Source organism: Pan paniscus, chromosome 4 (assembly GCF_029289425.2).
Source record: "Pan paniscus chromosome 4, NHGRI_mPanPan1-v2.0_pri, whole genome shotgun sequence".
Taxonomy (NCBI): Eukaryota; Metazoa; Chordata; class Mammalia; order Primates; family Hominidae; genus Pan; species Pan paniscus.
In genome coordinates, this window is record NC_073253.2 from 138,336,635 (window position 1) to 138,364,399 (window position 27,765).

At 41.4% G+C, this 27,765-nt stretch overlaps 1 protein-coding gene across 14 annotated transcripts in view; it reads left to right on the forward strand.

The window, feature by feature from the left end:
• Positions 1–27,765, forward strand: part of ARHGAP26 (Rho GTPase activating protein 26) — a 460,401-nt gene that overhangs the window by 323,576 nt on the left and 109,060 nt on the right. The window lies entirely within an intron of this gene.

The following is a 27,765-nucleotide window of genomic DNA, read 5'->3' on the forward strand; positions in this document are numbered from 1 at the left end:
GGCGTGAGCCACCGCACCTGGCCACATCCTGTTCTTTAAACAACCAGTTAATTTATTTTAGGATAAGAATTTACCATATAACATTCCTTTTTACATAAATTCTCCCCCCCCACCTTTTTTTTTTTTTCAAAAATGATAACCATGCATTTCCAAAGTGAACTTCCTTCACGTCGGTGGACTAGACTGTCTAAGGCCACAAGATTAGAAGTTAGGATAATACATGTTACACTGTTAACTTTTAGCAAACTTTACTTTTGTTGAAAACCTTTTAAGTTTGGGATTTCAATTATTCTTTGCTATTAATAAGACCTCGTTCAGTCCATATTAACTTAGAATTGGTATAGATGGCTCTTTCCTGATTCAGTAAGCACTCTAAGGCTTGACTGAGTGCAAACAGCTCCCACGTCTGAGCAGACCAATTATTAGGCAATTTTCCTAACTCTGCTTCTTCAAGAGTTTCCTTATCACTTACTGAATACCCACTGTGTCTTTTTCCCTCAATCACCGGGGAGGAACCATCTATCGTCCTGTCCTGAAGGGAGTTCCTCCTAGGTCTGCTCGGACCTTTGTGTGGTAATTAAGATTTAGATCCCCTGTTAGGAAACCTGCTGGGTTAAGGGAATTTTTAGTGGTTAATGTTAAATCATCTTTTTCTAACAGAATAGCTTTATATGTTAAGGTTCTTGAGTCACTAAGCTACCTTTTTGCTTTTTTTTTTTTGGACTTAGGGTAGTTCTGATCTGATGAGGTGTGCTCACAATGAGGTTTCCTCTAAAAGTCTTTTTAGACTTTCTGCTTTCTTCTGTTAGCAAAGCAGTTGCCGCTACAGGTTGAATGTATTTGGGCCGTCTGCGGGTTACTAGGTTAAGGATTTTTGATAGGAAGGCTACTGGTTGTCAGTGGCCTCAGTGCTTTCGGGCCTTGTTTACGCTGACAACAAGGTGGTATTGGAGTGTTATAGGGTCAGGAGAAGACCTTCAATTATCAATTATAGGTTTTAAATTTACCCTGGATTTTAAAGGAATAGGGTACACTGTTTTCTCTTTACCATTTCTATCTCTCTCTTTCTTTCTCTCTTTGACTTTCTGTCTCTTTTTCTCTTTGACTCCCTCTTTGTGTCTCTCTTTCTCTCTCTCTGCCTCACTCTTTCTCTCTCTCTGCCTCACTCTTTCTCTCTGTCTTTGACTCCCTCTTTGTCTCCTCCTCTCTCTCTCTGCCTCTTTCTCTCTTTCTTTCCTCTCTCTCTCTCTTTCCCCCTTTCTCCTCTCTGCTAGTCTTTCCCTGCCTCTGCCAACCACTTATGCTACTGTTCTCCCCTCTCCTTCCCCTTCCCCTAGGGGAGGGACCAGCGGGAGTGGAGCTACTCTTTCTTCCTCTGAGAAGAAAGGAAAGGGGAGTTCTGAATATTTTTCTTACTACCAGAGATTTTTGTGAGGTTCAACCCCACACCATGGGGATTTCTCACCTCTTTTAGAGGTTCAACTCCCACTTCATGGGGATTACTCGCCTCTTTTTGAGGTTCAACGTACCCCATGGGGATTTCTCACCTCTTGTTGAAGTTCAACCCCCCACCATGGGGATTTCTCACCTGTTTTTGAGATTCAGCTCCCACCTCCTCATGGGGACTTCTCACCTCTTTTTAACCTCCAAGACATCCCGACTAAGGAATACTTCACCACCACTGCCCCCCGCCGCGGCTTTCTTTCCCTAATCCCGACTAAGGAATGCTTTACCGCCCCTGCGGTTTCTTTCTCCTTAGTATGTCCTAACCAAGGAATGTTTTGCTGCGTGGCGTCTTTTTCCTTAGTCCAGACCACCAAGGAAATACCTTACTGCCTCCCGTGGCATCTCCTTCCTTGGTCTGTGCACAGAGTCATTGCCGCAGTATGTGAGGATCCTTTAAGCTAGGTTGCTGGTCAGTTTCTTTTTTCCCTCGCGTTGCTGAGAGCTCAGGTTATTCCTCGCACTGGGTGGGTCTTGATTTCTCACCCCTGAGGCTGCCACAAGGGGGTGGGGTGCACCTCCTCACGAAAGAGAACCAGAGACCGCCCCCAGAGGGGAACGTAATCCCAGAGCAGCCCCTAATTGTTATATGTAAAGTTTCAGTGCCACAAAAGGAATAGCACTTGAATATAAAATTTTCTTTTTAATTCTCAGCAAGGCATGGTACCTCTGTATAGAAGGATGTGCCCTTACAGATGGAACAATGGTGAGCACACACTTGGACAAGGGAGGGGAAGGGCTTCTTATCCCTGACACGTGTGGCCCCTGCTGCTATGTCGTTCCCCTATTGGCTAGGGTTAGACAGCACAGGCTAAACTAATTCCAATTGGCTAATTTAAAGAGAGTGATGGGGTGAGTGGTTTGGGGGGAAAATGGCTATGACAGAGCAGGTAATCAGAATGAGTCAGGGTGGAGCACGTAATGGGAATGAGTCGGGGTGGAGCAGGTAATCGGAATGAGTCAGGGTGGAGTAGATAATCAAAAAAGGTTGCTTTAAGAGGAAGTTAAGTTTAAAAGTAGAAGGCAAAGAATTGAACATACTGACATACTGATTATTTGAAAAGAAATTTAGAATTTATATCTAACAATAAATAGACTCATGTCTCTTGGTTTTAATTCTGTGAAAGGAAATTGTGCCATATCACCTGGACTTTTGACTTATGGGTTCTAAGATAATATATTCTTACATATATACATTCATTTTAGATATATTCATATATTCATTATATATTACTATATAATATATATGTATAAAAACATATATACACAGTCACATACAATTTTTTTATTGAGGTGAAATTCACTTAACATAAATTAGCCATTTTAAAGTATACAATTCAATGGGATTTAGTACATTGACAGTATTATGCAACCATTCCCTCTAAGTCAAAACATTTTCATCACTCCCAAATGAAACCCTGTTCAAGATACTATATTCTTAACTCAGCAGTTCTAAACCTTTTTGTCTCAGCACCTCTTTACGCTCTTAAAATTTATTAAGGACTTCAACAGCCTTTGTCTATGTGGATTCTATCTGTTTATGTCTTACAGTATTGGAAATTAAAACTAAAACAATTTTAAAGCTTTATTTATGAATTTATTAAATGACATTTTACATTTTTGTAAATCTCCTTAATGTCTGACTTAATGGAAGATGACTGGATAAATCATATCTTCTTTTTTTCTCAGGCTGGAGTGTTGTGCTGCAATCTTGGCTCACTGCAACTTCCACCTCCCAGCTGGGTTCAAGCAGTTGTCACGCCTCAGCCTCCTGGGTAGCAGGGATTACAGGCACCCGCCACCATGCCCAGCTAATTTTTGTATTTTTGGTAGCGATGGGGTTTCACCATGTTGGCCAGGCTGTTTCAAACTCCTGACCTCAGGTGATCCACCTGCCTCAGCCTCCCAAAGTGCTGGGATTATAGGCATGAGCCACTGCTCCAGGCCTCATATCTTCTTCTTCACTCAATCTATTGTCATACAAAAATCAGTCCTAGCATATGCATATAGTCGGAAAAGGAAGAAATATTTTTAGTAGCCTTTTCAGATAATTTTGGATATTCTTTTTTTAAAACTCTACCAACATTCAACAAGTGGTAATTTTTTTAAAAAATTATTACAATGTGAAAAAATAAAATCATATTAGTGAATTGTTCACATGCAGTTACATTAAGATCTATTGACCTACCTTGTACTTTGAGTGGATCTTTTACTTATGCATGATTTTTTCTTAGCCTACATTGCTCATTTAGAAAATATTAGTTAACTGAGTTATGCAGATCTTCCAATGCAAACACATTACATCATATAACATCAAAAAATTACATTTGTTAATATCACCACTTATTTTAAAAAGTCATTAAGTATTGGGAAGTTGTCATGCTCGTGGTGCAGATCCAGATTTTCTAAAATTATGACGTTTTCTTGAAAGCATAAATTTTATCATTGCAACAAATATTACTGTTTTCCTTAAAGTAGACACTCACTTGGTTCATTTCTGAGAAAGTGTCTGCCAAATACCCAAGTGTCAGTAACCATATTTTGTCTGTCAGTTATTCTTTTACATTTACATGGTGTTTCATGAAAAAAGAGGTTCAGCTTGCAACTCAGTCGCACAACTGCTTTCCCTCAAGTCAACTTCAGTATGCAGCAGAGGTGCTTTATGCACCTTTCCTCCTTCGTTATTATATAAAAGGTGTGCTAAAGGGTCAGGATTAAATAAAATTAATAATTTTGCTCATTTATCAAGTAAAGCTAGGCTTTTTTTTTTTTTTAATCTGTGAGTGTGTAGCAGTGAAGAATACAATGACTATTGGTATAACTTGGTACCACTGTCTAGATTCATGCGAAGCATCACAGTTCAACTCACCTTTTTTTTGCATCTCATGGAACCCCTGAAGGGTGTTGGAAACCTCCCCGTAGTTAATGGACCAACAGTTAGAGAACCACTGTCCTAAAGAAAATAAAAATCACAAAATAGCTTTGTATGGCCTAGAGAACATAATATCCTCATTCTAGCCACCTCTTAAAAGAAGCATGTCTGGGCCGGGTGTGGTGGCTCACGCCTGTAATCCCAGCACTTTGGGAGGCCAAGGCAGATGGATCACATGTATCTCCATTTTCTGGACTCAAATAGAGACCATGCGCGGTGGCTCATGCCTGTAATCACAACTCTTTGGGAGACCAATGCGGGAGGATCATTTAAGGTCAGGAGTTTGAGACCAGCCTGGCCGACATAGCGAAACCCCGTCTCTACTAAAAATACAAAAATTAGCTGGGCATGGTGGTGCGTGCCTGTAATCTGGGGTGGGGCAGGGGAGGCGGCTGAGGCAGGAGGACCGCTTGAACCTGGGACGTGGAGGTTGCAATGAGCCGAGATTGTACCACTGTACTCTGCACTCCAGCCTGGGCAACAGAGAGAGACTCTGTCTCAAAAAAAAAGAAAAAAAAAAAAAAAAGAGGATATCTGACTGTAAAGTACAAATCAGAGGGAAATTCCCTGTGAGTACATTCAGGTAAATTTACCTAATTCTATAGAAGTCGTCATTTACCTTCCTGAGAATTTGACAAATTCTATTGAAGCAGAGCTAATGTGAAAATTGCCCCATGCAATGGCCGGGCGCGGTGGCTCACGCCTGTAATCCTAGCACTTTGGGAGGTCGAGGCGGGTGGATCATGAGGTCAGGAGATTGAGACCACCCTGGCTAACATGGTGAAACCCCGTCTCTACTAAAAATACAAAAAAATTAGCCGGATGTGGTGGCAGGCACCTGTAGTCCCAGCTACTCGGGAGGCTGAGGCAGGAGAATGGCATGAACCTGGGAGACGGAGCTTGCAGTGAGCCAAGATTGCGCCACTGCATGCCAGCCTGGGTGACAGAGCGAGACTCCAACTCAAAAAAAAAAAAAAAAAAAAAGAAAAAAGAAAATTGCCCCACGCAACCTACTGATGTCTAAGATTTTTTAATTCAGATGTCTCTGACATATTTCATTTGGTGACAACGTTCAGTGGGACATATTTTGTATTGGTTGTAAAAGTCTGGAGGTTTTTTTAATGAATTATTTGTAGAATTCCAATTTTTAAAAAGTTGTAGTTCTGCCTTGGAATCTTCTCAGAATTCCATAGAGTTTTTACTATACAGAAGAACTCTTCCTTTATAATAGCGCTGCCTCAATTTTGTTCTACTTGAGAACCTAATTAAATAATTTGGAGTTTCAAGCTCAGAATTCTCATTTTAAGCCTCCTTTAAATTCTTGTTCTACAGCTGTGCTTGACGTATTTGACCATAAGTTCTAATGTTAGGGTTCAGACCATATATTCTTCTTTAATATTTACATTGGATAGCATAACTGTTAAATGGCATTTTAAAAAGCCGATTCCTTCTAAGCATACAATTCCACAGTGTCATTTTAACAATGACATAGGTGATTTTTTTAATTTTTAAATTAAATTTTGTTATATTTTTTACAAGTATGTTACTCTTAATGGTGAATTCAAGTTTGACTTAAAACCAGTTCTTGGGAATAATTAGTATGGGAAGTTTAATTGACAGTAAGGTCAGCATGAAACAACAGATTGATCGATCTACCCTCAAAAGCTAGTGTAATTTTAATCTACATTAGCTGAATTATTTTATCTAGAAAAGAGAAAGACCAATTCTTTATAATATTATCAACAGTGGGTAGACATGATAGGAAAACAATATTCAGCCCATAATATTGCAAAGAGAAAAAAACATGAAGATTGGACTTGAATCATGGATCTGTTCCTTCTTAGCTAGGTGACAACCTTGCTAAGTATTCAATTCCTCCGAGCCTCAGTTTTTTCATCTTTCAAATTGGAGTAATAACTTCTCCCTCATAGAAACTGAATTTAATAGTATAACACATATTAAGAAATTAACACATTGCCTTAAACTTGATAAACATTCAATAAATAGGGTTAGTGTTAAAGTATAACTTTAAAAATATTTTTTAAACATGACTTTGTGAAAGTATAGTATAGAATAAACACGTCAAAGGTCTATGAGGCTACCAGTAGAAATAGAAAGTGGCTTCAAAAGAGGACAGCAGAGGCTTGTTTATATGTCCAATGAAAGACACAATGCTGAAAAAAGGTCACAAAGTTAGATTTAAAACTGGTTAATGTTCTGTAGGGCAATAAAACCTCAACTTTTGAGATTATCTTTTCTGCTGGACAGAAGTTATTTGCATCTCTACCAGACAAAAATAATTTGCAAACATACCAATTTTAACTTAGTTTGATATCTATCTTTGCAGAAGCTGAGTCTTCATTCATAGTAAATAGCGTAAGTTAAGCAAAACTTACATATCCCTAAAAAATTATATTCCCAGAAAGTAAGGACCTAAGCTGACAACATAGCTGCCCTGGGCAGGTGGGGGGCACAGGTAGAGGAATATAGAATTGCCATTGTTGGTTAACTTGGATTTCAAAACCATGTGAGAATGAAGATGAGACATGGGGACCACTTGTGGGGTGGAAGAAGTTGGAACTGAGACCCTACCTTAATCGGGGATCCTTGACAGGCCTCACCATCATTGAAAGCATAGACGAGATAAAAAATCTACTTTCTAGCACAGGGATTCAATAGGGAATTTATTTTTCTATCTCAGCCTGGCATCTGTAAGGAAATTTGTAACCACATTCAAATTCATTTTCGCAATGTCACTCAGTGATACCTCTTGTATACTCACTCTGTGTGCACTTAACCTGTGTTATTTAGGATTTCCATAAGTGAAGTTCCTCTGCTGATAAGTCCAAAATTATAAACACACAAGGAAGTAACCCACCATTAGCTAGAGTGGTGGCAATAGCGGAAGCAATGTGGGGGAATATCAAAACCCAAGAACTTCAAGAATAAAATCATAATAGAAAAATTCCATTGAGACCATAAAATAGTTATGTTTCAAAAATAAAAACAATAATAAGGGATTAAAACCAAAAGAACAGGCATATTTGAAAGAACCAACTAGAAGGTACAGAAATTTTTAAATATTGTTGAAATTAAAAACATAGCTGATGCAATAAATATCAGACTAACCAAAGTAGATGCAAGACTGAGCAAACAGGAAAATAACTTCAGACAATTTGCCAGAATGCAGTCCAGGGAAATAATGAAATAGAAAACACTTGAAGATACATGAAAGGCAGTATGAAAAGGTCCAAAATATGGCTATGGGAGCTCCAGGTGAGACTAGAGCAAATGGGAAGAGGTCATATTTGAAGAGAATGGCTGAGAATTTTCTAAAATTGAGAGACGTGAAATATCAGGTTCAGTATCACAGCCACTTCTGAAAAGAAAAATAAAGGTAAATAAGTCCACACAAATACTCATCCTAGAGAAGCTGCAGAATACTTCTTGTATACACAAAGGGAAAATCCATAAAGAACAACCCTTGAATAATAAATAAGAGCCAAACAGCCATGGCCTACATTGTATGGGAAATAGCGAAGGAACATCCAGTCACTAGCCTTATCCTTGGCACCATAAATCCTGGTAACACTAGCAAGTTAAATGATGCAGACTTTCTTCTCTGCTGTGAAAGTAGTTTTACACCGACATCCCTTAGATGTGGGATTTACAACTGGACATTGTTTCTTGTACTTACAGTATCACCTCTAATTTTCGGCTTAATCACCTCCCGTGGTGTGAATTTGGGAAGCGTAGCTTCCTTTCTTCCAGTTTTAGGTTTTGGACATAAAACCCAGGTAGTCACTGCTTGGCAGTCTCCTTAGGGACTCTGCTGGCTTTGTGGGCAGGAAATGAAGTCTATTTACCTTAGGCATGCACTTGATTTTCATAAGGTGCTCCTTTGCTTCTCCTTTCTAGTATGAATGGGTACATGTATCTCCATTTTCTGGACTCAAATAGAGGCCATGCACGGTGGCTCATGCCTGTAATCCCAGCTCTTTGGGAGGCCAATGCGGGAGGATCACTTAAGGTCAAGAGTTCGCGACCAGCCTGGCCAACATGGTGAAACCCTGTCTCTACTAAAAAAACTGAAAAACTAGCTGAGTGTGGTGACGTGTGCCTGTAATCTCAGCTACCTGGGAGGCTGAAGCAGGAGAACGGCTTGAACCTGGGAGGCGGAGGTTGCAGTGAACAAACATTGTGCCACTACACTCCAGCCTGGGCAACAAAGCAAGACTCTATCTCAAAAAACAAACAAACAAACAAAAAACCAAAGAGTTCTGAAGCCATTCTTCACTTGAGAAGCATCACTGAGAATGCGTCATATGCCAGAACACCTCTCTCTTGGATCATTGCAAGAGAGTTAGGAAGAAATGAGAATGAGTCTGGCAGGAAGGATGCATTTTTAGAGATGAGGGCAAAACAGAAAATTACTCTGGTTCGAGTGTGTCATTTCTCTTTCTCATAATTTTTTGTTTCACTTTCAGTGCTGGGGACCAACAGGTCTCTTGATGTAGGGTTGTGGCCCCATACACCTTCTATTTCTGCTCAGGGAGTGGGCCTTAAATGTGTCTTTCCTGGGCCTTCAGACAGTCCTCACTCTTTCCTTTGGTTTTTATTAACAAAAGGTGATTGTTTTCTTAGCTCTTTGGGGTGACTCCTTCTCATCAGGTGTCACCATTTCTGATTTTTTTCCCTCTCCTTTCCTTAGCATCCAACCAGGCAGTGCTTTGGTGTTTGTCAGATATAATGCTCTTCAGGTAATGTCTTTCTTTAATTACTTTTCCCTTCTTTTTTTTTTTTTAATTTCCCTGAAACAGACACACACACTGTTGCCTTGAACAATTGCTTCCTACCTCCCTCTCTCTGGGAACTGGATTAATTTTTTTGTCATTGCTTAATGGAAATGTCGACATTTCAATTTCTGCTGCATGTTCTACACAAAATTTAACTGGACAAGATAGGGAGAGAAGCTGGAGAAGGGAAAGTTCGTCATATGACATAAAAGCTTTTTTTTTTTTTTTTTTCTTCCGTAATGGCTTGGAGTGTGCCTTCCTTAAAAAGGGGGAAGCAGCTACTATGGCAACAGGTTCTATTTTCCTGAGGGGCTGTGGTGGCGCTGATAGAACTGGAGTCTGGAGAACATGAAACAATAGCCAGGAGCCCCAGGAGCCTGCAGCATGTTTTTTTTGTAGTAATTACTAGCCTTTTCCATGATTCAAAACTATGTGGTAAGTGGGACTGGGTAGGTTGGCGGTGGTTTTGTTTCTGAGTGATATAGACCGCAGGACCGTGAGTAAGGGACCCTCTCTACATCTCACAGAGAACCCATACAGTGCGCGCCTGGCTGGGGAGACTGCTCTGCTCCAGCCCAGATATCCCTCCCTCTTCTCTTCACTTCCTGCCTTCCAGGCCTGGGGCTCCCTCCTGATAAACTTCAGTCTGTTCCACTAGCAAGTACCAGAGTGTGAGTCTCCCCTGGCAGGTCGTCCTAGAAATGCCACCTCCATTTCTTTCAGAGGTTTCCCTTCATTAAAGACCTCAGTGTCGGCCCCAAACATGCAGAAAAGGGGTGCTTGTTTGACTCTCCTAGAACAATTCTTATCAGAGGCAATCTTTTTCCTCCCCTAACTCAGAATGCTGATCCTAATAAAGCTTGAGCAACAGTGCTCGGTTCTGCTAATCACTGACTTCCCTGCTGGACCCATGCCGGTCACACAATTAAAAGTTGGCGTTTGGGACTTTGTGGCCTGGTTACACCCCTGTGCCTGTTGCGTCGCCCATCCGGGCTCTAGGGAGACAGAGACTCTTTCATTGCACAGCTCATGAAATACCAGAGGAGAAAGCTTGCTTTCTTACCAAAGCATTCTTCACTAATAACGTTCTCTGCATATACTCCAATCCTGCCTCTTTGAAACTTCTGTTTAAATTAGTTCTCCTCCTCCTTCTCCTTATCATTGTGCTTTGTACAGCCCTTGATAATTTTCAGTACTTTTTTCACCTCCCTTGCTTGCTTTGTCCTTACAACATCCCAGTGCCTCTATGAAATAGACCAGGGAAGAGGCAGCACAATCCATTTTTGGTCTCTGTGGTAGCCACAAACGTTTATATAATGCCTCCCAAGTGCCATGGTGGAGTCTGGTGGAGTCTGCCCAGCTTCACAGGGGGGATCTGACATCTCCCAACTATTTTTCTTGCCCATGAAAATTTGTGAAAGATATATGGATTATAAACACAAGGATACCTTAATAGGTGTAGAGCTTTATTAAAATTTTAAAATGTAGAACTAAGGTGCCATCCTTGCCTGGTATGTCGTCTTCTTTACCTGTTCTTTTGATTTGCTTTGCTGCAGACTAATTGTGCCTGGGACCTTAAAAGTCACTGGATCAGTAGACATGGGAAAAAGTTCAATATCATTACTCTTCAAAGAAATGAAACTTTTAAAAGTCAGGAAACAACAGATGCTAGAGAGGATATGGAGAAATAGGAACGATTTTACACTGTTGGGAATGTAAATTACTTCAACCATTGTGGAAGACAGTGTGGCAATTCTTCAAGGATCTAGAGCTAGAAATACCATCTGACCCAGCAATCCCATTACTGGGTATATACCCAAAGGATTATAAATCATTCTACTGTAAAGACACATGCACACGTATGTTTATTGCAGCACTGTTCACAATAGCAAAGACTTGGAACCAACCCAAATGCCCATGAATGTTAGACTGGATAAAAAAAAATGTGGCACATATACACCATGGAATACTATGAAGCCATAAAAAAGAATAAGTTCATGTCCTTTGCAGGGACATGGATGAAGCTGGAAACCATTCTCAGCAAACTAAGAGAAGGAACAGAAAACCAAACACTGCATGTTCTCACTCGTAAGTGGGAGTTGAACAGTGAGAACATATGGGCACAGGGAGGGGCACAGCATACACCGGGACCTAACAGGGGGTAGGGGGAAGAGGAGGATAACCTTGGGAGAAATACCTAATGTAGATGACGGGTTGATGGGTGCAGCAAACGACCATGGCACATGTATACCTATGTAACCAGCACATTCTGCACGTGTATCCCAGAACTTAAAGTATAATAAAAATATATATATATATATATACACACAATGGAATATTATTCAACCTTAGAAAAGGAGATCCTGCTATTTGTTACAACATGGATAGACCTAGAGAAAAAAAAAAAAGAGAGAAATGAAACTTAAGATAAAAGCTTTCAAAATAGCAATACCTTATTTTGGTGCTAGTGAAAGCACCAAAAGGAAAAATAAAGGTCCTAGGGAAATGGGCATATTAAAATTTTCTAGGTGGGAATGTAAATTGACATAGATCTCATGGATGACAGTTTGGTAATATCTATTAAAAATATTTATGCTGGCTAGGCACAGTGACTCACGCCTGTAATCCCAGCACTCTGGGAAGCCGAAGCAGGTGGATCATTTGAGGTCAGGAGTTTGAGACCAGCCTGACCAACATGGTGAAACCCCATCTCTACTAAAAATACAAAAATTACCCTGCAGGTAGTGGCACGCACCTGTAATCCCAGCTACCTGGGAGACAGAGGCAGGAGAATCGCTTGAGCCTGGGAGGCTGAGGTTGCAGTGAGCCGAGATCACACCACTGCACTCTAGTCTGGGCGAGAGAGTGAGAACCTGTCTCAAAAAAACAAAACAAAACAAAAAAAGTATGCCCTTTCATCCAGAAATTCTATTTCTATGAATTTATTCTAGGGAAAGAAAGATATATGCACATACTTGTGTACATAGAGATTCACTGCAGTATCAGTGGAAACAATAAAATATTGGAAACAATCTGACTGTCCAATAACGGGAGATTTCTAAATTATCAAATGCCCATACAGTGAAACACTGTGCCACCATAACAATGTTGAGTGAGACAATGAGTGGTACTTGAAAAGTTCATAGTAATGCAGTAAAAAACAAGTTATAAAACTAGGTGTCTGCAATATGATTCCAACTTGATTTGAAATATGAGTGTGTGTGTGTCTGAAAAAAACATGGAATGTGACATGTATACCTTAAAACATTGAATAACATTTAGTTATTTCTGGATGGTAGAATCACTGGTGATTTTTATTTTCTTTGTGCTTTGTATCAGTTATTCCATAGTAAATACTTTCACTTATCAGAAAATAAAAGAGAAAACATGTATCTTTTTTTCCCCCTAACGATAGCACTGAAAGAAAGAGTAAAGGGTAAGCTATTTAAAAATAGGCCTAATCGTCTGGGTGTGGTGGCTTATGCCTATAATCCCAGCACTTTGGGAGGCCAAGGTGGGCGGATCACCTGAGGTCGGGAGTTTGAGACCAGCTTGACCAACATGGAGAAACCCTGTCTCTACTAAAAATACAAAAAATTAGCTAGGCGTGGTGGCACATGCTTGTAATCCCAGCTACTCAGGAGGCTGAGGCGGGAGAATCGCTTGAACCCGGGAGGCGGAGGTTGTGTGAGCCAAGATTGCGCCATTGCACTCCAGCCTGGGCAACAAGAACGAAGCTCCATCTCAAAAATAAATAAATAAATAAATAAATAAATATAAAAATAGGTCTAACCTAAAGACCAAACTGACATTAGCTAATGTCATTACATGATTCTGTCTTAACGAAGATAGAAGCATTTTATTGCGTAAGTTTTCTTCTGTGTGTGGGAATATGTGGGTGTATATATGTTTAAGGGGTATGCATCCGGGTAGACGTTTGTGTGTGGACATGTGTGTACAGGTATATAAGTACATGTGTCATAGCCTTGGTACAGGTCTCATAGCCTTGCAGCACTGTGTTCCTGGCGGGAGTGGCATCTGTCTGCATGTCTGAAAATGCCACGTGTGCATTCTGCTGATCACCAAGGTTCGTGGCTGTAGGCATCCTCTCTTCAGTGTGTCAGAAGTCTGAAGAACATGTAGCTGCACCGGGGCATTGTGGGATAGTAACGTGTAGGATTTATTAACTCATTTCTTGAAGCCACTCACTGTTTGTTTTTAAGTACCAATTTTTATTTTCCATTGCCAAATAGAGAAGAGACTTTTTTTGGTGAGTACAAGTATGAGTGATTTTTTTTTTTTTGGTCATTTTTATAATGAACTATTTGAATCCTGACTTTTCGCAGAGTAGCAGGACTCCCTGAACTGTGTTTCTTCCTCTCCCCACAAGTTTACCAAGCCCAAAGGGTCTTTTTAAAGGGTGACTTTTTCTTTTGTTGTTTGTCTTGTTTCCCACCCTTACTTAATGATTACTTAGCTCTTTATATAATCCAGCTAAATGCTGGTACATAGCGACAGGATTGTGGTGTGGCTTTCTCCTTGATGTAAATTTCTGGAAGGTGGCCTTCAGTATGGAAGACTGAGCAGTGGGATCTATTAGTGACATGTTTTTGGGAGGAGCTGCTTCCTAAATGGGTTGAGGCTGCAGAGATGGGCAGGAGGAGCAGCCAGAAGCCACAGGGTGTTCGCATCATTGTGCGGGTAACCACATGGTGGCAACGATTGCACGGCTTCCAGTTGTGCTTAGCAGCTGTTGACACAGACTTCAGAATTCCCATGGAAAAGGAAGTGAACTCCTTTGGAATACAATGCATTGGGCTTTTTTTTTTTTTTTTTTTTTTTTTTGAGGTGGAGTCTCAATCTGTCACCCAGGCTGGAGTGCAGTGGTGCAACGTCAGCTCATGGCAACCTCCGCCTCCCGGGATCAGGCGATTCTCCTGCCTCAGCCTCCCGAGTAGCTGGGACTACAGGCACGTGCCACCACGCCCAGCTAATTTTTGTATTTTTAGTAGAGACGGGGTTTCTCCATGTTGGTCAGGCTGCTCTCGAACTCCTGACCTCAGGTGATCCACCCACCTCGGCCTCCCAAAGTGCTGGGATTACAGGCATGAGCCACTGCACCCAGCCTGGGCTTCATTTTAAAGCGGTCTCAGGCAGGCATCGCTGATGCTTGTGGTTGAAGATACAACTTATTATTGCCTAGGTGTATGAGGGTGTGATTTGTTGTCTGCCTCTAGGCTGTAGAGTTCTGGACTGCACCGTTTGATTAATGGGCTCAGCTCACAGGTCCCTTCCCTAGAGAGGCCTTCCTGGCCTACCTAAGTTGGTCCTCTTAGGTTTTGTCATATACCTCTGTTTGATTTCTTCATGGCACTTCTGTAATCTGACATTTTTACTGATGTATCTGTGTGTTATCTGCCGTCGGAATGAAAGCAGGGATCTTGTCAGTCTCGTTCACTTCTTTATCCCAGTGCCCAGAAGGGTGCCTGGCATCTCATAGGTGTTCAGTCGGTATTGGGTATGAGCATACTTGGTGTGTTTAGGAACAGACAGAAGGCCAGGGTAGTTAGAGCTCTGTGAATAAGAGCATGGTGGTATGACATGAGGTTGGAGGGGTCAGTAGGCAGGGGCTGGATCGTATAGGCCACGATGAGGTGTTTAGATTTGCTCAAGGATCTGGTATTCATTAAGTGGTTTCATCTCTGTAGATTTATATACTCTCCAGATTGGTCTGCTGAAGTCAGTTACTGATGGCTTTTCTGCTGGGAATTGTGCATCATTCTGTCCTTGAAGTGCCACTGTAGCCTACACTGTATTTCTCCCCCTATCTCAGCTGCCATCAGCTTGGCCTTCTTCACCCACCTTTTCTGTTGAGCCAGGCAAAGCAAGATGACAGCAACTAAGATGTCAGGCTGTGATGCCTGCACAATAGAAAGCATTTTAGAACTTTGTCATTAAACACTTTGACTTCCCCTTTGAAAAATATCTGTTTAGGTTTGGGCTTTGTGAGTGACTCTTGCTGAGAGTGTGAATGTTGGGTGGATCAGGGACCCAGATCTCGACTTCACTCTGAATCGTTTGGTGTCTTTGTTACCAGACACGATCTGCTCTTCTCTGCCTAATGATAGTTGGTTTGCTCACCTTGGATCTCTGGTTTCTGTTGTCAACGCTGTATTTTAAAATTTGCTTTCATGGTAGCAGAATTCAATGAGTTTCCAGCTTTGTGCCACCTTTGAGGAGGATAAATCAGGTTTTGCTTTGCATGTGTTGAAGTAAGAACTTTATTGGCTTCATTCCCTGACAAATCTATTTTTGTGATTAAGGCAATAAATATAACAGAAGGGTTTGTGTGTTCACTCTAATCCTCACATGTACCACTATATATAAACACTGTTATTTTGTATGGATGAATAAATAAGAGGAACTGTTGTATCCATTAGGCTTGAACTTACGTTGAAATTTTAGGAGATAATGATTTAGTGCAGCAAGGAGCTAGGAGGTGTTGCCACAGAGTTTCAGGAGGAGAGGGATATAAAGGTGTAATCAATTCAGATTGTTTCTAACTTTTATGGATCGTGAAGATTTGTATTCCTTTTTCAGTGGATTCCATTCATTAGCGTTAGACATGTAAACATATGGAATGTGGATGTACTATACCAGTAATCTTCATGGATGTTAGAGATCTAGGATGTTTTTCACCTTTTACCATATGAATTGACCTCCAGAACTTTCCCATGGGGTCTCAGCTCTTGTACATGAAGAGCATAAACTTTTCTGGACACCATACATTACTGTTTTTTTTCTGTCTTCTAATCAAATATCCAAACATAATCTAAAAGTACCGTGACAGGACATGTAGGTTTGTCAATTCCAGTCACTTTGGTAGACTGGCCCTTGAAATAAAGCTAACGTTTTCAACTTCAGCCTCCCAGTTTTTTTTCAGACTTATGGCAGGGAATGTAATTTTCTGTTTGCTTTTTGGGGTGAAAGTACATTCCATTTCAAAAATATGCCAGTCACATGAGTTATTTCCCTCATTTAAAAAATCCCCACAAAAGGAGATAGGTTACCTAGGGTGGGTATTTCATGAGTGTATGCTTCTTTATCAGTCTGTCCATCTCTCTGTAACATTTCCCATGAACCCTTCTGTGGATTTGGAATCTTAGTCCTTCCAGAAAGGATTATGGTCATGTCCATAGAAGCTGCAATGAGATTTACATCTCTTGGGAAGTGACAAGCTCTCAGCGCAAGCTCTCAGCGCTGGGTCCCAGAGCCACTGTTCCTGTTGGAGCTAAGCCACATGGCTAAGGGCCAGTCCCTTAACCTTTGATTTAGCTCCTTTTGTCCCTGTCCTTTCATCTGTAAAATGGTGCTAGTAATGTGGATCTGGTTTCAGAAGACTGCTGTTTATTTTAACTAATTAAAGATTGTTACAATGGTGAAATTCAGTGGACTCTACAAATATTAATATTGGTGCTGATCATGGGTGGCTATTAGCTGGGTAGCAGGTAACTCGCACCTAGAAGCTCTTACCTGCTCTACGCCCCAGTTCAGGTTTGGCTAAGATTCTGTTCTTCCACCAGGCTTCCCAGTAGAGGTCTCCAGCACAATGACCAAGAGCAAAATGGGGAACAACTGCAGAAACCTATGAGGTTAACACAGATATGTAGGCGCAAAGGCACAGGGCCTGACACATTTTAATTAAATATGAACAGTACTGTAATCTGGTTTGTACATGTCTTGAATTCTCTTATTGCGTTTTATGCTAGCTTGTAAAGTTCTTATCTCTTTTTGGTTTTTGTTTGTTTTTCTTTTTGTTTTTTTTTTTTTAGACAGCGTCTTGCTCTCACCCAGGCTGGAGTGCAGTGGTGCGATCTCAGCTCACTGCAACCTCCATCTCCTGGGTTCAAGCCATTCTTCTGCCTCAGCTTCCCGAGTAGCTGGGACTACAGGCGCACCACATTTTGTATTTTTAGTAGAGATGGGGTTTTGCCATGTTGACCAGGCTGGTCTCAAACTCCTGGCCTCAAATGATCTGCCCACCTGAGCCTCCCAAAATGCTGGGATTACAGGTGCAAGCCGCCACACCCTGCCATATCTCTCTCTCTTTGAATGTTAAGCAACCTATGGAATTTCAGCATTTAGGTCTTAGTTGAGACCTTTCCGAGTCTACAGAGAGGATGACTAATACTGTTACCCCTCTGATCAGAATTTTCTAATTGCTTTTCATCTCACTCAGTCAAGAACAAAGCTTTTACAGTGGCCTGCAAAGTTTTCCAGGATTTGCCACCCTCAAGTCCATTATGTCTCTGACTTTTCCTGATACTTGCCCCCTTGCTCTCTGGGCTCCAGGTACACTGGCATTACCAGCATGCCACACAGGTACTTACCCCGAGGTGTTTGTACCTGCTGTTTCCTCTGCCTGTAGCTCCCTTCCCAGATGTCCTCATGGCTTGGCAAGACATGCCTTCTCCATGAGATGTCCTTGACCACCAGTCTAAAGCTACAAACATTTCCTCTATACTCCCCATCCCTTTCATGCTGGCTGTTTCACCATAGCACCATATATTTTCTTTGCTTATCGCCTGTCCTACTCCAAAAGAATGTAAGCTTCTCTAAGGCAGGAAACTGGAGGAGTCTGTCTTGTTCACCAGTATATCTCCAGCACTTAAAGCAGTCCCTGGCACACAATAGGTGCTAAAAAATAGTTGGTAATTGAAAAATAGATGTTGCAGTTTTGGCCTTTGTGCTGGGTCACCTTGCACTTTCTTCATTGGGTAGAAAGTCCCAAAGCAATGTCTCCATGGCTTGCTTGACTTTGGGACAATGTTAGCTTAAAGGTAGTAGGTTGTGTGGTTGAAGGAAATGTCAGTAACAACAGGAACTGGCATTTGCAGCACTTGGTAGCACCAGACTGGCATACACATGTGCAACTTTTAAATCTCCTCTATTTACCCTCTGGCATCTTTTTCTAGATGTGAGAACTAATCAATAAATCAATGATAATGAATGTGAAAGCATTTTATGAACTATAAAATGCTTTGCAAATGTTAATTACATTGGACTTTAGAATGAATTGTTATGTAATTTAAAATAGTTAAGTAATTTTCCAGGAAGAAAGGCTTTCTGAGTCAGCTTCTCTGCACGTCTTTTTATATGTGAATGCTGCTCTTCCCCATCTGCGCCCTGTGGACTGGGACCAAGAATACAGCTACTAGCTGAAGCCTAAACTGTCCAGGATGAGATAGGTGAAAGCTAATCAGTTAACCCCTGGATCTAAGGAATGTGTTTTCCCTGTGCATAAGACTTCTCAAATCCCAGGTAGCTGAGACAATGTAGGGCAAATAAAATGCAGGTTGGCCTATTTAATCTCTAAATGACTAATTTTGGAAAACTAGGCAGCTTACAGCAAAAGTATCATTCTTCTTGGGTTCTAGTAATTCCCATGACCCAGATTAGTTTATTTACCAGTAGAGAAGCTTAGAGATTTTATACTGTTGGTGGACATAGATGACCCTAATATTCTTGTTTGCTTTCAAATTATCCTTGTAAAAATAATCAGGTTCTTCTTTGACCCATGATCTCCTTAAGGTTAGGCCATGTAGAAAAGAAGAGAAGCAAATGAGATAAAATAACAGGATATGTATTGTATCTCTCTCTCTGTCTGTCTGTCTCTCTCTCTGCCTCATACTAGAGCATTTAAGAGCAGTAGCTTTGAAATCAGACTGCAGACTTTTTGGTCTCAAATTCTAGATATGTGACCTTAGACAGATTTCTGAATTTGTCTGAGCTCCAGCCTCTCCATTTGGGATATTAATGGAATTTCCCTCCTAGGGTTACTTTAAAGATCACATGAGATAATTGAGGGAGTGGTTATCCCTGGCTCACAGTAAGTTCTCAGCTCATGTTAGTTGCTGTTACTGTTGATGGAAATCCTAGTAATAATAAAAGACAGGCAGGAAATAAAGGAATTTCAGAAATGGATAAAGAAAAGGAGAAATAGGAGACACTGTCTTAGAGAGCTATTAAATGTACTGAAAGGATCCTGGTATAGTAGTGTGAGCTCATGCTATATTATACAATGCATATTAGGTAATGCATGTAATAATTATTAGACCTCGTAAATATTTTTTTGGCTGTTATACCTTCCAGATTGTCCAGGGAGAGGCGCCTAGTGCATTATATGCTGTCTGTGTCAGCATGAGCTGCTGTGGCCAACCACGCCCCCCCACTGCCCCCAGCTTGGCAAAGGCTCTAAGACAGCAGTAGGTGACGTGTTTAACCCAGGTACCTAGTGCAGCTGAGCCTTGACACACTTAGAAGAAGGTGGCCTCCCACAGCATCCATGTGTTCCTTTGTTTTCCATTCAACACATGATACGCAAACTGCTAGGCACTGGCGTTTGGCAGTGAGGGAGGCTGATGACATACCTGTCCTCTTGGAGCTCTGCTAAGTAGGGGAGACAGAAAATGTCAATTCCATGAATGGTGGTATATTTATAATTCAGTAAGTACCAGAAAAGAGAATTGAAGAATTAGAATTATAGTAAGGGACCTGACCTAGAGTGAGGTGTCCAGAAAGACCACTTTGAGGAAGAGTGGCAAGGAGGACAGAGCCAAGTCAAGAGGGAGAGGGGCTACAGAGTGGCCCAGGAATGGAGATCAGCATTAGGAAGGAAGGAACTGAGGCCCAAAGAAAATTTTAGCTCAGAGGTGGGAGAGTACAGGGACTGGGTAGAGGAGGGCCTTGAGAGGTCAGCTGGATCCTGTAGGTCCTTTGCCAAGGGTTTTCTTTAAGAAAATATATTTTTGTTGTTATTGTAAAATACATATAATGTAAACTTTACTACCTTGACTATTTTTAAGTGTACAGTTCAGTGGTGGTGTATAGTCACCAACACCATCCATCTCCATAACTAATCTTGTAAAACTGAAGCTCTGTATCCATTAAACAAAAGCTCCCAATTCCCCTTTCATCCGGCCCCTGGCAACCACCATTCTACTTTTCAACTCTGTGAATTTGACTACTTAAGTACCTCATATCAGTAGAATCATACAACATTTGTCTGTCTGTGACTGGCTTATGTCACCTAACACAATATCCCCAAGATTCATCCATGTCATAGTATATGCTAGAATTCCCTTCCTGTTTAAGGCTGAATAATATTATATTGTTTGTACGTAACACATTTTGCTTACCTGTTCATCCATCAGTAGACATTTGGGTTGCTTCTGCATTTTAACTATTGTGAATAATACTACAATAAAAATGGGTGTACAAATACTTCTTTGAGATCCCATTTTCAATTATTTTACACATATACCCAGAAGTGAAATTGCTGGATCAATGGTAATTCTGAGTCTAATTTTTTGAGGAGCTACCATACTGGATGCTAAAGAGTTTCAACTTGAAATTTAGAACAGTCAGAAGCCTTTGGTAGATTTTAAATAGGGAATGGAGTTGAATTAGAGAAGATGAGTGGAAATAGAGCTAGTTACACCCTCAGATTTTAGAATACCTCTGCGTTAGATTGCAAGCTATATGCAAAGAGGTATCTTGTCTTTTTTTAAGACAAATCCTTTTTCCTTTTCTCTAAACAATTTTCAGTACCAAGTGGGCCTCTGTTAGTGGAGGTTAAAGTGGACCTAAGTAATACTGAGCAGTACTTAACATCTCAGCAGCCTTCTTTACCCATCTGAAATGTAGCTATGTGTTTCCCCAGAAGCAGAGAACACTTTGCTAGTTATTCACAGAGCTTTGACATCCTTGAATGAAAGCAGTACAGCCTGGATGAATGCATATATGGCCATAATTATCTCCTTTTTGGACTACAGAACCCATTTTGGCTATTTTTCCCTCCTTTTTAAAATTTCTCCTCCTCTCTCAATCTTACAGGGCTCACTCTTTCATTATTAGGAACCGGCTCTGACTGTGCTAGCCAGCTATAAATGGAATGCCATCATATTTAAGGGTAGTTCATCATTTTCATAGTTTTGTCAAGTGTGCAGCCATTTTCCGCTGCAAGAAAGAGGAAGAAACAGTGTTTAGTCCAGTATCACTCCCACAGGCATAAGTGCTCTCTTTCTCTCTTTTGTTTTTACTTCTTCCAATTTAGTGATTTGTGAAGTGAATGAGGGAGAGGCCCTCTTTTTCCTATTATAACCACTGATTTTTCCCCTACGGTGACTTCATTTTGGGTTGAATTTTCTGAGGAAGAAGAATGCCTTTTTAGCGTAGGTTGGACTTGCCCTGGTGGTGTGGGAGCAGGAGAGAGCTGGGGTTGGGAGTATGGACTCTGCAGACTTCATTCCCCTCCTGACTTTGCCCGTCATTAGCTGTGTAACCTCGAGCCAATTACTTACCTTCTCAGTGCTTCTCTTTCCTCATTTGTAAAGTGGTAGTGACAGTGGTACCAGCCTGCCTCAAAGGGTTCTCCTGTTAGGAGACACTGTGTAGAAGTACCCACCATAAGCACTCAATTAATTATTTCAAGCTTCCTGTCTGGCTTCTCACTAGATAACCATTCCCAGGAAGATGTTAAATGTGGTTGGTGAGCCAGGCCTCAGTCAGTACACAGAACGATGTATCTGACACCCTCATTCTGGTGCCACCATTGGGGCAGTCCAGCAAGCTGTGTTCATGGCCCTGAAGGGTGTTCTTGACAGAGGCCTCCTCAGCGCTGTTTGGAGCAGTCCTGCCTTACCGAGTCCAGGTAGTATTCAGGCAACACAGAGTCTGACTTGGTAGAAAACACGCAGTGAGTGGCAGTGAGGATTCCCCCTGCCATCCTCTGTTATATACTAAGGATAGATTTAAGGCTGGTGAAAAGAACCAAATTAACAGCCCTGGAAACTAAACTTGTCTGGTTAGCCACAAAAAAGTATTGTTCCAGCATCTTCATTTCCTGCTAATCCTCTTCAGCCCTAGAGCTTGGAGCTTCTCTGAGAGGGTAGTAGATAGAAGGGTGATATTGACTGCAGCTTAGGTACCCACCCACTTACCTATAATACTTTCAGAATTGGTCATCTCAGGCCTACCCCAGCACCTGCCTGTGTTCTGCAGAAGATGCATTCCAAGGTCATGATCCAGCCCCTAGTCCTAAGGTATTTGTGAACAGGGGAGCAGCTGGTGTACAAATGTCCCATGGGATTGACCGTGACGTATCTCTTAGAGGAAAAAGCTTGGTATGGCCTCCAATGGTCAGTGGAGTGCTCAGAACTGTTCTTTGTAGGGTGGTGGGCTTTGTATGGTGGGGGAGAACTTGCTGGGCAGGCTAGGGGCATGATGTTGTTGGTGTCATGAAGGCAGAGTGAGTTTGGTGGCTTTGCTTTTGCTCCATGTAAGGCTCTCAGCCTGTTGTGCCAGAAGTACTTATAGGGAAGTGATAGAAAATAAGTACTATAGCCAGGTGTAGTGGCTTACGCCTGTAATCCCAGCACTTTGGGAGGCTGAGGCAGGTGGATCACCTGAGGTCAGGAGTTCGAGACGAGCCTGGCCAATATGATGAAACCCCATCTCTGCTAAAAATACAAAAGTTAGCCAGGCATGGTGGTATGCACCTGTAATCCCAGCTACTCCGGAGGCTGAGGTAGGAGAATTGCTTGCACCTAGGAGGCGGAGGTTGCAGTGAGCCAAGATCACGCCATTGCACTCCAACCTGCACAACAAGAGTGAAACTTAATCTCAAAAACAACAACAACAACAACAACAAAAAATGAAAGAAAAGAAGTACTATTATGATTTGGGGTTTTCTATAGATTCAAAGTATTTCATTTTTTTTTTTTTTACACCAAAGAATGAAAAGAGGAGAAATACAAATAGGTAGGGTACAGAAGTCTTTGAAACATAAGTGGAGAAGATGCAACCTCTTGCCCCAAGCAGAAGCAGGCCACTAGGGGTTCCTGGGCAGGATACCAAGCGAAACTACCAACTAACAGTGTGGCTTTAAATTGGCAGTTGCTGCTACTGCTACCACTTTCATCAGCACTACCTCGACAGCCACCATGACAAGAGCAGATGTCATTTATTAAGCCATTATTTCATGCTAAGGGATTTACTTGCAGAATCATACTTAATCAGCCTTTCAAGTTTACAAGCTACAAGCTACATATTATTGCTCCCATTTTATATGTGAGGAAACAGGTTTAGAGAGGCCAGGTGACTTGCCTGCTGCCATCCAGCTGTTTGTCTGATTCCAACCACTGTGCTATGATCTCCCTTAGCTTTATTGTCCAAATTTGCAAATTGGAGAGAATATTTGCACTTTATACCTCTATAGCAGTATTTCTCAAATAGTAGTTCATGGCATATAAGTGGCTCATGAAAACAATTTATTGGATAAAAATAGAATCGAACAGGATAGGATGGGAATAGAAAATATCAGAGTGTGTCATACTTACTATTCCTGAAAGCTTTTGTTTCTGATATAGTGTGGGGGTGTGTGCCTGTCTGTTTATGTATGTGTGTATTGCTTGGTAAAATATACTTCCTACCTTGGGTCATTGTCAGAAAGTTTGAGCGCTACTATTATAGAGTTATTATATAGGTCAGATAAATGTAAAAAGTTGTTGTAGAGCTTTTTTAAAAAGTCTAAAATGCTCTGTAAGCCTAAGTTCCTGTTTAATATTGGAAGGTGAAGCAAACAAGGAAGGGATGGTGGATAAGTGGGATGAGCTGTTGCTCCACCCATCCAACCCATGGTACATTGTGAATCTGTCACTACATTGTATCCAGTGGAGCCAGTACTCCTCTTTGACATTTTTCAACATAACACTCTAGGCCTCAAGATGAAACTTATCTCCAAACCCTACAATAAGCTTATGTATTGTTGGAATACTTTAGGACCAGTCTGGTGTTTTAAAGTACTACTTAGCACTTATAGAGCTCTGGCTCTCATTTAAACTCTAGGAAAACAGATGTGATCCCTATGACAGCCTGGGGGTCTCTGCCTTACAAGCCCTACAAGGGTTGGCTACTGCTGTTCCCATCATAATGCTCCCTCTGCCACCATCCCCACCACCATCTTTATCTGGAAGTGATTTACCTCCTTCTGCCTCTCAAAGGACATCAGACCAAAACAGAGTCTCCATCTATTTCCTCTTAAAGCAAAGGTGGCAAGAGGCCCCTCTGCCAAGGCCATTTTCATGGAACATGCTCTTTCCTCATTGAATCCAGTTCATGCGGGAACTGCCTGAAACATGGCGTACCTATACCTCCCTACCCCCAACAACTGCCCTGAAGTCATGCCCCTCGGGAGATCCACTGCTTCTCAGTGGATGCAGCCATTCTGATGATCACAGAAGAAACTGGATCTCTCCCAAGTGAATATCACATGCAAAACTGTTTCTCTGCAGCAGCCAAAGGAAGCCTGTAGAATTGGCAGTTCTTTCAAAAGACACCACAACAGAGTAGTCCACGTGGATGTAGGGATCTGAAAGGCATGTGTCAAAGACTCCTTCACTGCGACGTGAAGTGTACAAGAAGCTTCTCTGTGTAGATTTTAAGTCAAGACTCAACAAGACATTCTGAGCCATGTGAGGAGGAACTCAGACGGCTCAATTTGACAAAAGAGCAGGTTCTCTGTGTTTTATAGACCTTGCTAATGAACGAGTCCCGTGGCCTCTGCTGGACCGACTCCGCAGTGCTCTGCCAGCCTGTTTCCCACGCATCTGTAAATTCATCGAGCTATAATGGATGGCTGGTGCCTGCAGAGGCTGACGTCTAGGCCTTTCTGTCCGGGATACATAGAGATCTCAAGCCATTAATAATTCATTCTGGAGTAATGAACATAGCTGTACCAAGTTGTGAGCAGTAATAATCAAGTGATGGATCAATTTATTACTTCAGTGTGCCGAAAGATAATGGTCATTAATAATGAAAGGTGTAACTCTTCCCACCCAAAAAAAAGTTTCCTAAGACTTAGATCAATGTGTCTTTTAAGTTCTAAAATAACATGGATCATTAAAAGGGAAATGAATTATGCTGGGTAACCTCAAGCTTATTTATATTCAGAGTTGCTAATCCAGAATTAATATACCTTTTTTCCAAATGCCTTTGGGCACTGGGGCCTGCAAATCAGAGTAATTATTACTCATTAATTAAGTCTAAGAAATGGAACATAGCTCAAGACTTTGAAAAGGGAGGTTGGGATAGTTGAGATACATTCCCCAAAAATCATTTGAAGTTTAATGAGTAAGTAGCTGGGTTGGGAATAATTGTTTTAGGCCTACTCAGAAACTCTCCTCATCTTTTATTGCGTTAATGAAAGCTCATTGTGCACCTCCTGTGCCAAGCAGTGTGCTCAGCACTGGTGCTACCAAATAAAATACCATACTTCCTCTTCTCAGGCCTTGGTAGGGATGACAACACTGTGTAATAAATGCAGGAGCAGGCCAACACTTCTGCCTTCACTGGGTATAGAGGATTGGAGAAAGGTGAGAGGAAAGTACAGAAAGGAATGGGCCATTTGAGCTGAGCCTTGCATATTAGCAGTTTGCCAAGCAACGAAAGCAGCAGCAGAAGAACATTTCAGGCAGAGGAATGATATGGACAAAGGCAGAGAGGTGTGGAAGTGGAATGAGAGTGAAAAGTGAATTGGTATGATAATTACCACATATCCCATGCATTCTCACATTTAATCTGTACAACATTCACATGAAGTAGGTATGTTATTCACCCAACCTCTTCTTTTTTTTAAAGATGAGGAACCCAAAGCTTAGAAATATTGAGTCACTCTGCCCAGGGACCCAGACAGAGCTGGGAGGTGGCACAGGCAGGCCTAGTAGTGATTTGAGGAAAGGTATGCTGTTTTATAAGAGTTCAGTCTTTGTGTTAAAAATAGTCGGGCAGGCCAGGCACAGTGGCTCACGCCTATAATTCCAGCACTTTGGGAGGCCAAGCTGGGAGGATCACTTGAGACCAGGAGTTCAGGACCAGCCTAGGCAACATAGCAAGACTCTGTCTCTACGGAAAAATTTAAAAACTAGCCAGGTGTGGTGGCGCATGCCTGTAGTCCTAGCTAGTCAGGAGGCTGAGGCAGGAAGCTCTCTTGAGCCCAGGAGTGTGAGGGTGCAGTGAACTATGATCATGCCACTGCACTCCAGCCTGGATGACAGAGAAAGGCCTTGATCACACACCGGGGACTGTTGTGGTGTGGGGAGAAGGGGGAGGGATAGCATTAGGAGATACACCTAATGCTAAATGACGAGTTAATGGGTGCAGCACACCAGCATGGCACATGTATACATATGTGACAAACCTGCACGTTGTGCACATGTACCCTAAAACTTAAAGTATAATAATAAAAAAAAAAGAAAGGAAGAAAGAAAAACAGTGGGGCCCACTACAGGTTTACAGTCGTCATTATCAGAACAATTAAACAATAAAAGCACTGCTAAACATTCACATATGCCATGCCATTGTGTTCTCCCCAGGGGAGGTGTGAGAGCTGAGTTTTAGGTGGAACTGCTGATAGCAGGGAGGATAAAGCTGAAATTAGAGGTTCTTGGGTCAGGAACCCTAGTTAGGAGGCTGTTACTTTAGTCAGATGTAGTGTGAAGCCTGACGGGGAAAAATGATCATCATCCAAACCACGTATTTTTATATTGGTCTACAATTTGAAGGTACTTTCATGAAAAAATAGCTTGTTGATTCACTTGCACACGGGACTTTTGTGACAAGAGGCTAAGTTTAATGACTTAGCTCTTTTGGGAGGGGAAGTATAAGGACATAGAATTTCCTTGCCACACAGGGGAGCTGATGTTGAAAGTAGTGATGTTAAAAGCAGCTTGTAAATATGCATACTTGCTGATTGACTGAGGCACAGAACCGAAGTCTCTCCCCCTTGCCAGGTCAGAATTTGACCATCTGCATTAACTTTGTCAAACTGGAAATGTGATGTGATTCTGGGTAGAATGGAAAACATAAGTAAAACCAGGAGACTCAGCAAGAACTAAGAAAATGTTTATAAAATATTCTTTATGTGGACCAGAAACAGGCCACTCTCCCTGCTGCAGGTGTTGCTTAGCAATCAAAAAGCAAATCCTCTTTCTAACTGGGCTGTGCCACAGTTAAAGTTTCATAAACCTAACCATGCTCTGCCCACCTTTAGAGGAGAAAGTTAAACTCTTAGCCCTAAAAAAATTATAGGAAAGTACACATCTGCTAATAAAATTGGTTGATATGGTATTTCAATAAAGGCTCAGTTTAAAAACCAGCGCTTAAGGCAGTATAATCTCTTTTCTTCCTTAAAAAAAAAAAAAAGTGTACCAGAGAAACAGTGAGAAACACTGCAGGCATTTATAGAATTGTGTGAAAAAATACTCCATATAAATAGCACTAAATGCTAGGGAGGTAGGTCTGTGCAAACTGCCTATCTCTACCCAATTTGTCTCTAGTTTCAAGTTAGTAATGAATAGCTTCCTTCTTGTAACAGGTGATTTAGGGAAGCTCTTGATATTTTCTCAACAAAACTGAATGGCATTAACTTTTAACTTATTTGTTGCCAAGTAGATGATTTATATGTTTTTATACATG